The sequence below is a fragment of the Panthera tigris genome, chromosome A2 (genome assembly GCF_018350195.1).
Source record: "Panthera tigris isolate Pti1 chromosome A2, P.tigris_Pti1_mat1.1, whole genome shotgun sequence".
Lineage (NCBI taxonomy): Eukaryota > Metazoa > Chordata > Mammalia > Carnivora > Felidae > Panthera > Panthera tigris.
In genome coordinates, this window is record NC_056661.1 from 49,886,755 (window position 1) to 49,898,410 (window position 11,656).

Here is an 11,656-nt window from a genome sequence, read left to right on the forward strand (position 1 = left end):
CTATAGCTGAGACACACAAAAGATAAGCCCCTGGAAGAAATCCAGTTATACATTTCCTAGTAAGATGATGTCCCCTGAAGCAATACGTTGTTCTGTAGCCAACACTTGGTGAACTAGCAAAGGAAGAGGCTTTCTTCAGGGGGGACTGCAAATGTTACTTAATAAATCCAACAAACCCTGGAAGATTGTCACCCAAATGCATGTGTAAGTGGCAAAGAGGGAGAGAGTGCAGGTTTAGCAACAAGAAGAAGTGACCATGGTCAACCAGAGTTTTCCATTCTGTGTCTACTTTCTAATTCTTGGTTTAGAGTTATTGAGTCATTAAATCTAAGGGATTAACCATTGCATTTATCAAGAGACCTTTATCAGAAGCAACAGAAACAAATTCAAGTTCACTTAAGCAAACAAGAAATTTTCTGATGGATAGGAAGTGACTCAGAGAATCGAGGAAAACTGGAAGAAGCCAGAAGGCCCCCCAGGAAGCCAGAAACCAGGGCATCTATCAGCATCTAGGTGCAAGAAGACAGGCCCAGTCTCCTTAGGGCACAGCATTATTATTATTATTTTTTTAATGTTGCCTATAGCCTCAGAACTTGACTTCCTCAGTTCCAGTATCTTTTAAGTTTATTCATTTATTTTGAGAGACACAGAGAGAGTACAGGTGGGGGAGGGGCAGAGAGAGAGGGAGAGAGAGAGAATCCCAAGCAGGCTCTGCACTGCCAGCACAGACCAACACGGGACTCAAACCCACAAAGCCATGACATCATGACCTGAGCCAAAACCAAGAGTTAGATGCTTAAACTGACTGAGCTACCCAGGTGCCCCAGGACACAGCATTCTTGAATCAACCTGATGATGTATGCTCTTGCATCATTACTCAGCTGGAGTGAAATTCCTGGGTGGGAGAGTCTGGGTCAAATGTCCATCCTCTGACTAGGGAAGGCAGATCACCTTGACCAGCGGTTCTCAATGGGTGGTGGTAGGGGGGATTTTCCCCTCAGTAGACATTTGGTACCATCTGGAGATATTTTTTTTTCCATCCGGAGATATTTTGGGGGGCACCAGTGGGTCGTCACAACTAGGGATGCTGCTAAATATCCTACAGTGCACAGATAGCCCCTCATGTCAAAGAATCCTCCTGCGCCAAATGTCAATAGTGTCAAAGCTGAAAAGTCCTGACCTTGACTGATGGGCCCAACAGGAGTGTGAAAGGGGTATTTTCTTAACATAAAGTTGAGGTGCATAGAGGACACAACCCACATTTCCTTGAATCTGTTTGGCCATTTCTCTTTTCCCCTCCCAAGCTTTGCTTCTTCCAGTTCCTCTCTGTACCTTCCTTCAAAGGACAGTCCTCGGGCTGCTGGAGCCACCTGCAAGCTAGAGAGAGAGCTGGGAGTGCCTGGGAATTCATATCTTTCATGGGTGACTTTTATTTGGGGCCGGTAGGTAGGAAACCCCTGCTCTCTTGCCTCAAGCAGGTGCCCTTTACAGTCCAGAGCTCCCCCAGGGCCAGACTGAGACTCGGGCTTTGCTGAGTTTGCACCTGCTTCCCACTTCCTTAATGGGTTCTCCTGGGAATACTTTCTTAATAACTCATTTTACTCAAATCCCCTCTCAGGGTCTGCCACAAGGGGACGCTGCCCTAAGATAAGGTGCTATTACCAAAAGAAATGGAGGTGGAGGAGATTGCTAGATAGCCAAAAACAACAGAGATCCACCATAATGATGCAAACTTTTCCTGGATTTCCAGCTTCCCTCCCCCCCGCCCCGGCCCCCACTACAGGTTTCTGGGTGGCCCAGGGGTTAAGTACACCAACTTTGCAGTCCTATCTGGGTTTGAACCATGGTTTTGCTACTGTGCGACTTTGTGCAAATCATTTCCTCAATTTTCTCTCTTTTCATCTGTGAGAAGAACATAATGTTAGGACCTACCTCACAGAATAGTCTTGAAGATTGAGAGGGAAGAATAAGAAGTGCTTATTCCGGTGTGTATGAATACTCACCAAACGCAGATGCTATGACTACTAATAATTAAAGGGTCTTTTATTCAGAGAGCAATGAAAACTATTCGTATCAATTAATTAGAGCAGAACAAACTCACCTTTCAATGTGAATCCAGAAAGTGGGGATTTGTAGGAAGGTAAATAAGACACAATTTGTAAAGTAGTGAGTACCTTCAACTCGCTGTTTTTATTTTAAAGGACATAGTAACCTTGTGAAAATCAATAACAATGAGAGAGAGAGAGAGAGAAAGTGCCCCAACCTAAATGGAATTCTAATCGGTGGCTTGCAGGCCATCTGTTATTAGAATTGCATCTTCACAAGGAGGAGTAGAGATTTAAGACTCTAAAGTACTTTCTAATCATTAACAGGCTGATGTGCTGTAATCATTATTAGTATGTACAGCAAAATCACACTGTGGCAGAACATGAGGCCTCATCCATGTGGATGGCTGGAGAAGCAGCCAACCCACCCAGGTAGGAAGAGAAGATTATGGAGAGAGAGAGAATTAAGATCCTTAACCACAAAAATGAGATGGGAGAAGGCACAGGAGAAAGGAAAACATGGAACCCTGGGGAGCTGAATTGCTAGTTCCTTGTGTAAATTACAGCAGCTGAAGTACAAGGTTTAGATGAATGCCTTATGAATGAAATGTAAGAGATTACTAGCCTGCAGATAACAAAATTAGATGTTTGCAACAGCAGCAGAAAAGAACAGAGTAAGCAGTCTTCACAGATGTGCAAGCAAAGTCTTTGCAGTGGATCAAAACCAAACAAAGGATATTAGCAGCAACCTGGAATGGGGGCAGAAAACTGGTCTCAGGGTGGGCAGGGAAGAAGAGCTCAAACCACTCTTGTTTCTCTGCCTTCCATGCTGCCTGTCTGGAGGTGACATTAAGGGCTCTCGGTGAGGTTAAGGAGATGCATTCTTCTAAGGCTATGGAAGTGCCTGGTACAGTAACCACTAGATACATGTGGCCATTTAAATTTAAATGATCCAAAATTAAATAAGACTTTAAAAGCAGTTCTTCTGTTCCATTGGCTTCTCTGTTTTTTAAAGTAATTTCTATACCCAATGTGGGGCTTGAACTCACAACCCCGAGATCAAGAGTCATTTGCTCTATAGACTGAGCCAGCCAGGTGCTCCCCTCCATCTCCCCACTCCCATTCATTGGCTTCTAATCTTAGCTCAGTCACTTGCTTAGGTAAGTCACATCCCTCCCTGACCTCAGAATCTCTTTAGGTAAATAAGGGGATCAGACAAGAAGGTTTCCAAAATCTCCTGAAGCTCCCGTGTTGTCTGTTCTGCAGTCTGTCTTGGAAGAAAAACTCAGGAGGAAACATCGTTTAAGTGATGGCTAGAGCTCGCATACCTAAACATTCGAAAGCCACATCTGCCTTCAGAGTAGAATTTGTTGCCTCTCTTAGCTCTTGTTGCCTTGGCTGCAGAGACCTGTCCTGCCCAAAGTCATAGCCCTCAGGGAGCGGCCCATATCCAGTGACTGAGTGAGGTAGGGCCGGAAAGCCTGGCCATTTCTCTACCACATGGGACACGTCCAATAGGCAGGACTCAGTCCTTATCTCCCCCAGGTTGAGGAGACTTTGTGGAGCCCATGGGGCAGTTCAGCTTCACCCTGTGCCCAATCCCACTTGCTCTCCATCCTTTGGTGTTGACTCCTAACAAACATCATGTCTGCCAATAAACATCTTAGGATTTGCTACCAGAAAACCCACTCTGTGTCAACACGGTCTATCCGAGGGGGTGGGAAAATCTAGGAAAGTAGAATGAACAGATTCTGTGGAGGTTTGATGATATAATAATAGCAATTAATACCAATTATAATAGCTGCTCCAGAAACCCCCCACCCCAACCCCCACGTAGGTTTCCATGTCTCTTCTAACATCAAAGGTGTAAAAACATAAAGAGACATGGTGTGTTAGGGTCTGTCTCTGTCTCATGCACACACACGCACACACATACACACATGAAGTGGGACTTTCTCTGACTTAGCACGTAAAGCTTTATATCTGTTCAATTTTTAACTCCTACAACAAATGTGAAAGTGAAGTCACTTTTCCAAGGTCACAAAGTGCATAAGTGTCAGAGTGAGGATTTACAACCAGGTAAACTCCCACATGTGTGCTCTTGGTCTGTGATGATTCAGGGCCATCAAGGGTCCCCAGTGGTGCTTATTCAAAGTCAACCAGCACCCTCACTCCACGCCATTCTGCAAGGAAGCAGGAGATTAAGGGAAGTGTTGGAGAAAAGAGAGGGAAGAAAGGAAGGAGAGGGAGAAAGGGAAAAGGAAAGAGACAGAGGGGAAAAGACAGACAGGGGGCCAGACAGATAGACAAAGATGGCTGGAGTTACCAGGCAGGGGTGCCTACAAGTGAGGGAACTACAACCTTTGGTTTTCCAGTCTGACACCTGCTCAGGAAACTGCTAAGTCACTCCTTCCTTTGACAGGGAGAACAGAGAAGAGAGAACAGGAAGAGAGACATGGAGGGCTGGAGGACAACGGTGAGTGAATTTCCTGCTGGTTAGGAGCACGCCAGGCCCTGCTCAAAGCACTTTTGACCCGAATTGACTCATTTAATGCCCACAAGAGACCCATGAGATAGGTACTTTCGGATCGCCATTTTGCAAGTGAGAAAAGTAAGGTACAGGAGGGTTAAATGATTCACCCACAGTCACACAGCCAGTCAGTGTTCCCCAGAGTTTCATCTTGAACCAGCTAATTTCCTTAAGTATCCATGATTGGGAGTTGCCATCGTGGCACACAGTCCAGCAATGCTGGGTCACAGAGGAATCAAAGGAACATTACACTATGAGTTAGGAGACCCGGCTGGTCCCACCTATGCCCCTAGCAAATTCTGATCTTGGGCAGGTCATTCCTATCTCTCAGAATACATTTCCCACTTATAAAACGAAATGGTTGGTATAAATGATGAGCTCATGTGGTCGTAGTAGAAGTATTAGCAGTAGCAATAGCAGTAGTCGTAGTAGAAATAGTAGTCGTAGTCACAAAAAAAGTAGTAATAGATGCAATGGTAATAAAAGTAGGGATTGCAATAGAAGTAATGGTAGTAATACAAGCAGTAATAGTAGCAGCAGTAATAGAAGGAGTAGAAGTCATAGTAGCAATAGAAGAAGAAACAAAGGAGCAGGAGGAAGAGGGAAAAAGAAATGGTAGCAGTGGTGATAAAAGAAATACTACTAACATAAGAGGCCACAGTCCTAATAGGAGTGTGGAACAAAAGCAGTAGTAATAGAATTAGTAGCAAAAGAAATACAGGGATAACAAAAGTCAGAGCAACAGGAGTAGCAGTAGTAATGAAACAATAATCGTTATAGAAATCATAGGCGGTAGGAATAGAATACGTAGTCACTGAGGAAGACTAGGGCAGGTGGAGGAGGAGCGATAAGCCTTCCCTGAGGACCTTCCATGTGCAAGGCACTGTGCTAAGTGTGTCTTGTGCGCTCACTCCTCACATCTCTCTTGTTAGATGGCTACCTGTCATTATGCCCATTTTATAGATGTGAAAACTGAGATTTGGAGATGCCAACCTGTGCAAGGCAGAGTAGAGTTTAGACCACCTCCCTGGGGCCTCCTGTGCAGTGCTCCAGAGCTTCTCAGCTTTTACAGTGCTGATTCCCAAAGTCTTATTACATCTAATGATCTGAACCCCCTGCCCTCTGAATTAGAAGAAAACTTAGGGCTAACTTCCTTCAGATAAGGCCCTTTATAAACATTTTCCATGGAATGCCCTCTTTGCTTTGTTTGAAAGATCAGCGTGAGACTGGTTGTCACCCAACATTCTGTTGACATTTCCTTTTTAAAGAACATAACATACATTCTTGGGCTGGACTCAAACATTCTTACATTTTTAAAAACTATTTATGGAAAAACATAATCATTGAAAATGCTAGGTGGAAGCCCCAAGTTCTTTCTTCCTCTATAATGAAGGGCATAAAATGTCAGCCCTTTACAATTCTAGAATTATTCATGTCTCCATTCCCAGCCCTCAGGACTGGCACAAAGCTTCATAATAATAATAATAATAATAATAATAATAACTGAGAACATGTATTGAGTACCTAGTGCGTTAAGGATGCTGAGTAAAGCATTTTATCTACATTTGTTTTCATTAGTTCTCACCATAACCTCATGAGCAGGTCACAAGTAAATGACAGAGGAGAGATCTTAAACACCGATTTGTTTGAATCCAAACCAGCAGTTCCAGACTGACTAGAAGTAACTGGAAATAACCAGCTAAAGGGATTTAAGTTACTATAGATGGACTGAACACTTATTTGGCAAGTGACCCCCAAAAAACCACTCATGAAAGACGACTGGCAGTATTCACCTAAGTAAGATGAGGGAGGAGGGCTCTGTGAATATCTCACAGTCATTCATTCATTGTTTATTCAACAAACATACACTGATCATCTGGAACACAGAGCAAAGCCCTAGGAACTGGGGATACAATGGGAATCAAGATGGACACAGTCTCTGCCTTCCTGGGCAGCAGGAAGTGAACAGGCAATCACAATTGCAATGGGAGAAATGAAACGCTTAGGTTAACACAAAGGAACTGTAGTAATCTGCAAGTGTACCCTGATACAGCCCTGGGGGAGGGAGAGTATGGTCAAGGAAGGTTTCCTGGAGGAAGTGACACTGAACTGCAATTAGCAGGACAAACAGAAGTCAGCTAGGCAAATAAGGTTGGCTATGGAAACAATAGAGAGAATGGGCAGAGAGAATGCATCCATATTTACTCAGCATCTGCACCTGTTAGAATCCTTTTGATTGTGAAAAGAAGAAAACCCGATCCAAAGTCTTCACTAACAAGGGCATTTATTATTTCACATATGAAGAAGCTCAGAGGATGCAGAGTGAATTAATTCAGTACCTCAATGATGTCACTAAGTACCAGACTTTTTCCTCCACGTTTTTCTCTGCCACTGTCTTGATACAGTTCCTGGTGTCTCACACAGAAATAATATTCATCAGTAGAAAAGGGGCTTTTCCATCCCTGTTTTTATTCCCAAAAGTGCCCCCTCCCTGAAGATTTCATTTCACATATCACAGAACAGAAATTAGTGGCATGCCCCCTATAATTAGGCCAAAATTTGGTTTAAGAAAAGAAAAGAAAAGGAAGACTTGCTTAGACCAAATCCACCATGGGGAACAGAAAAAGCATCACCAAGCCTGACCCACAGCTCTATGGAGAAGAGCAAATGTAAACTATTAGAGGTTCTGCCAGCCAGGAAAAGTGGGGATGGGTGAGAAATGGATATGGGTTATTGCTACCATGGCCATGTGTCTGGCATACAGTAAGGGGTCCATAAATGTCTTCTGAATGAGGAAGAGGAAAAACAAGTTGGGATGGTTGTAAGAGGTGGGGCAATGTAGTGGCTATGGATACATATTCAACACAACTTTTGAGTTGCAAGGAATAGTCACCGCATGCAAGCTAGTTTCAGAGAAGAATATGTTCTATTTACTGATTCACATAATTGAGAAGTGGGAGATTATACTGGCTTCAAGACGTGGATGGATCTAAGTATTCAAGTAATATTTTCAGGAATCTGTCTCCATTCCTCTCTCAACTAGGCATTTTGCAAGATGAGCAACAGGAGCTGCAACCCCAAATGCTCCCAGTTCAATAGCCCCATGAGAAAAGGGGCTCTTTTTTCCCCATCTTTCAACACCAGTCCCTGATCTGACACTCAGTGACCAGGCTCAGATCACATGTCCATCCCTGACCCAATCCCTGTGGCCATGAGGGGGCTGATTGGTCACCTCTGGGTCACATGGCCACCAGGTATGAGTCACGTGACCATCCCATGGGTAGAGGAAGCAGGAGGGTGGGTACTCAGAAGTAAGCAGCAAAAGGGGACATGGAGGCAGAGCAGGCACAGGACAGGGAGGAAATGAAGGCTGGGAAAAGAATGTGACTTGGTCCCCTTTCCATTGTTCCTTCACAGCTTCTACCTTGCTTTCCTTGGGTAAACAGGAAACAATGGAACAGTGTGTACATTTCAATACTCTCCTCTTCCTGCTAAACAACAAAAATTACTTCCAAGAAACATTCTAAACCAAGAGCGGGGTGGGTAGATGGGAAAAGAAGTTCATGTTTAATTAATGGAAACTGACAGTCTTCAAATGATCTCAGTGGTAAAACCTCATTTCACCCAGGTTTAGAAAAGGAACACTCTGGAGATTGTTAATGAAGTTTTGTTTTTCGTGGCTATACTGAAAATAAAGTGGGAAGTGTAATTGGTGCCATTTGGTTAAAAGTTGGCAATTTACTCCCTGGCAGATTTGTTCAGATGGGAACCAGTGGGGACAGGGCCAGGGCAGAACAAACAGGGCAAGCATATCTTAACAATGCACAGTCTAAGTAGCATTCCAAGCTGCCTGCCCTTTTGGAAAAGGAGTTGGGTTGAACACGTGAGTGGTTTCTATGTAATTTGGAACCCACAACACATGTACTGATTTTAGGAAGATTTCCCAAATGGGGCCCTCCCACACGAGCCTGTAGTTGGCATCAAGCATCACAGCCCCCTGGGGTGATCACATGACAAACATAAGGACACACTCAATGTAGGTTTGGTTGTGATGTATTCTTTGGCCCAATTTTCCCACCAGAGTCTTTGCCCTTTCTTATCTCCCCATCTGGCATGCCTTTCACCATAATTTTTACGTGGTTGCCTCATGCTCAGTCTTTAGATATCAACATAAATGTCACCTCATCAGAGGGCCCTGACCTATGATCTATTTTCTCACGGCACTATTTAAATGCTCAGCATCTCTCCCGGCTGCCCCTCAGGCAGGACCTTCCCCTTTGTAAGTCTGTCTATGTCACTATCATAGGAGGAGGGCTGGGGATGTTGTTCAGGAGCCAATAAACTGCCTTGATTCCCAGGAAGTAAGTAAGTAAGTAAGTAAGTAAGTAAGTAAGTAAGTAAATAAGTAAATAAATAAATAAATAAATAAATAAATAAATAAATAAATAAAATTCTCAGCATCTCACTAGCTGATACGTACATGGTTTGTTGGCATATTCATAGACTTATTTATGCTCTGGCTCTAGGATAGACCCCCATCCAGTTCAAGCCCCTGTCCAGTTTTGGTTGCCAATATATGGTCATTGCCTCCATCAAAGACTGGCACAGCTGACACTCAGATATTTGTTAAAAAGATGAAATGAGTATCTTTGGCCCCTTCCCCCAACACTTAGCCCAGATAAGGGTCATAGCAGACTCCCTGCTACTCTATCCTTGTGTGCCTCCAAATCCTTGCAGAGTTTCCTTCTAGGGGAGTCATGACCTTCCCCATTATCATACCCTTGGACAACCTAATGAACCCCATTCATTCATCATGGCCTTAACCAAGTGTCCCCTTCTTTCTGTACCTTGCCTCAACCCCCACCTCAGCCCATGGCAAAGTTGATTCTGCTCCCACTCCCCCACCCCCAACCCGACCCCCAGTCAGTGCTCCCGCCTCTCTCTGATCTCATGGCAGAGGTGAGGTTATAGAAATAGCACAGACTCAGAGACAGTTTGAATTCTGGCACCAATGTTTACTGGCTATGGGTGCACAGGAAAATGGTTAGCTTTTCTGGACCTCAGTTTCCTCGTCTGAAAAATAGAAATCATAATAGCATCAACTATCATCATTTCTGGGAAAAATAAATGAAATCACATAACATATAATGTCCAGCCCCAGAACGTCACATCATTATTTTAGAATTCTAGCAGTAATCACAGCTATTTATGGATATGTGTATACCATCGGTTGTGAATTCTTCAGGGGAGGGATGACATTCTGCTTTTCTTTGTATTCTTGTGTCCTACATGTTCCCTCAAATATAGTAGGTGCTCAATTAATGTTTGTCCATTTAAATTGGATGCCATTCCAACATGACTCAGGCATTTGAGTGGCCTCTGTACCCCCTTCTCCTTGACTGACAGCTACCCAGAAAAAGCAAACCCAAACAGCTCATGTGTTAGACAAAACTTTAAGAAGAAATGTTACCAGCCATGAGAAAATAGTTGTACCCCACATTGCCACACCAAACAAAATTATTTTCTATCAACTGGCTAGTCCACACTCTGCCCTTCTAGCCCATGCTAATTAGTGTGAGCAATCAAGAGATTACTAAGAGAAATTGCACAGAACAAGCAGGAAATAACATTTGGTTGGTATCTGAGGGTCTCATCTCTGAAATGGTTGCCTCTTCACGTTCACTTCTCAAGTGGAGGTCTGTTTCCCCCAAAAGTTGTTCAGAAAACACAAAACTTAATATCCTAACCTTTTGTTGCCTAAAATTACCAGCCCTTCCCTTGTTCAACCTCAGGGACTGTGTTAACTTTAAGATCCTGCCCACAGGGCCACAGAGGAGCCAGACATGCCAACAAAATATTATTTGCTTCCCTGGTTTCTGGTGCATTTGACAGGAGCCTTCAGCTCCCAGAGTCCCAAGACTGCAAATGCCTGTCCCAACCCATAACTTCACTACTTACCCTGGCACCAATCATTTTCTCAGACACCTAAGGTGGCTCCACTACCTCATTCCAAGTTCTGACTCTGCTTTCTTTTTTCCAAAGTTGTGAATGTGCTTCTTTTTTAAAACATATTTTTCTTGGAAAGATCTGCATGTCCTTATTACTGTCTTTCCTACTTCACCAGAGCATAATATGTCCCTTGAAAAGTCAATCACAACTGATTAAATGGTTTTAATGCATACATTTAACAGGAAGGCAATGAGATATGCTACATCGTTCAAAGATGGGAGTGGTGTCGGGAGGGAAAGGAGGTGACCGGTGTGAGGTCACTGATGTGCCATCTGGGACCATTCTTCATTCAGCAAGTTGTCATTTACTTGGAATATTTCCTACATTCCATAGATTTTAGGCATGCTTTCTTATTCAATGGGAAAATGGAAGGAATAGGTCATTGAGATGCTTCATTTTTCTCATTCTTGTCATATAAACATGAAGAAACTGCCCTCTCTAAAAATGCTGCTAAGTTAGGGCAGCCCAGGGATATTTCAAGCCTGCATTCTGGCCACTTCTCTGTTTTATGTGGCTTCCTGCTCTCACATCTGATGAAAATAGTTCTTTCCATGGCAACACCACATCGAGATATGGCAGGGTTTTTTTTAAGCAATACTGTTTATCTTGAAACTGAACAGAATTCTCCTTTTTCTTTCACTCCACAATCACACCAGTGTTGGCAGGCTCTCTTGAGGGCATATGAGGACACCTTAACCATCTTTACCAAGGAATTGTAGCTCTTTCTCTAGTCCCCCATAGGATATTAATCCTGTGTACCTGTAAATAGTTTTTAACTTTGAGTACTTAAGTCCAAGTTCTTAGTTTGATGTTCAAGGCCATTTTCACAATTGGCCAGGACTGCTTCTACATTTTCATATCCTAACACTGTCTACGTTTTATTTTGCACACTAACAATACTGAGCTGCTAACGTAGGACCCGAATGCACCTGAACTTTCATTACCAGCCTGCTATTATATCATAGTCAAGTTCAACGTATCACCTCCTCCCAACACATGCATACTTACATGCACATATACATAAATACATAGACACTCAAATCTATTCTCTACAGCATTCAAACAGTAAAGG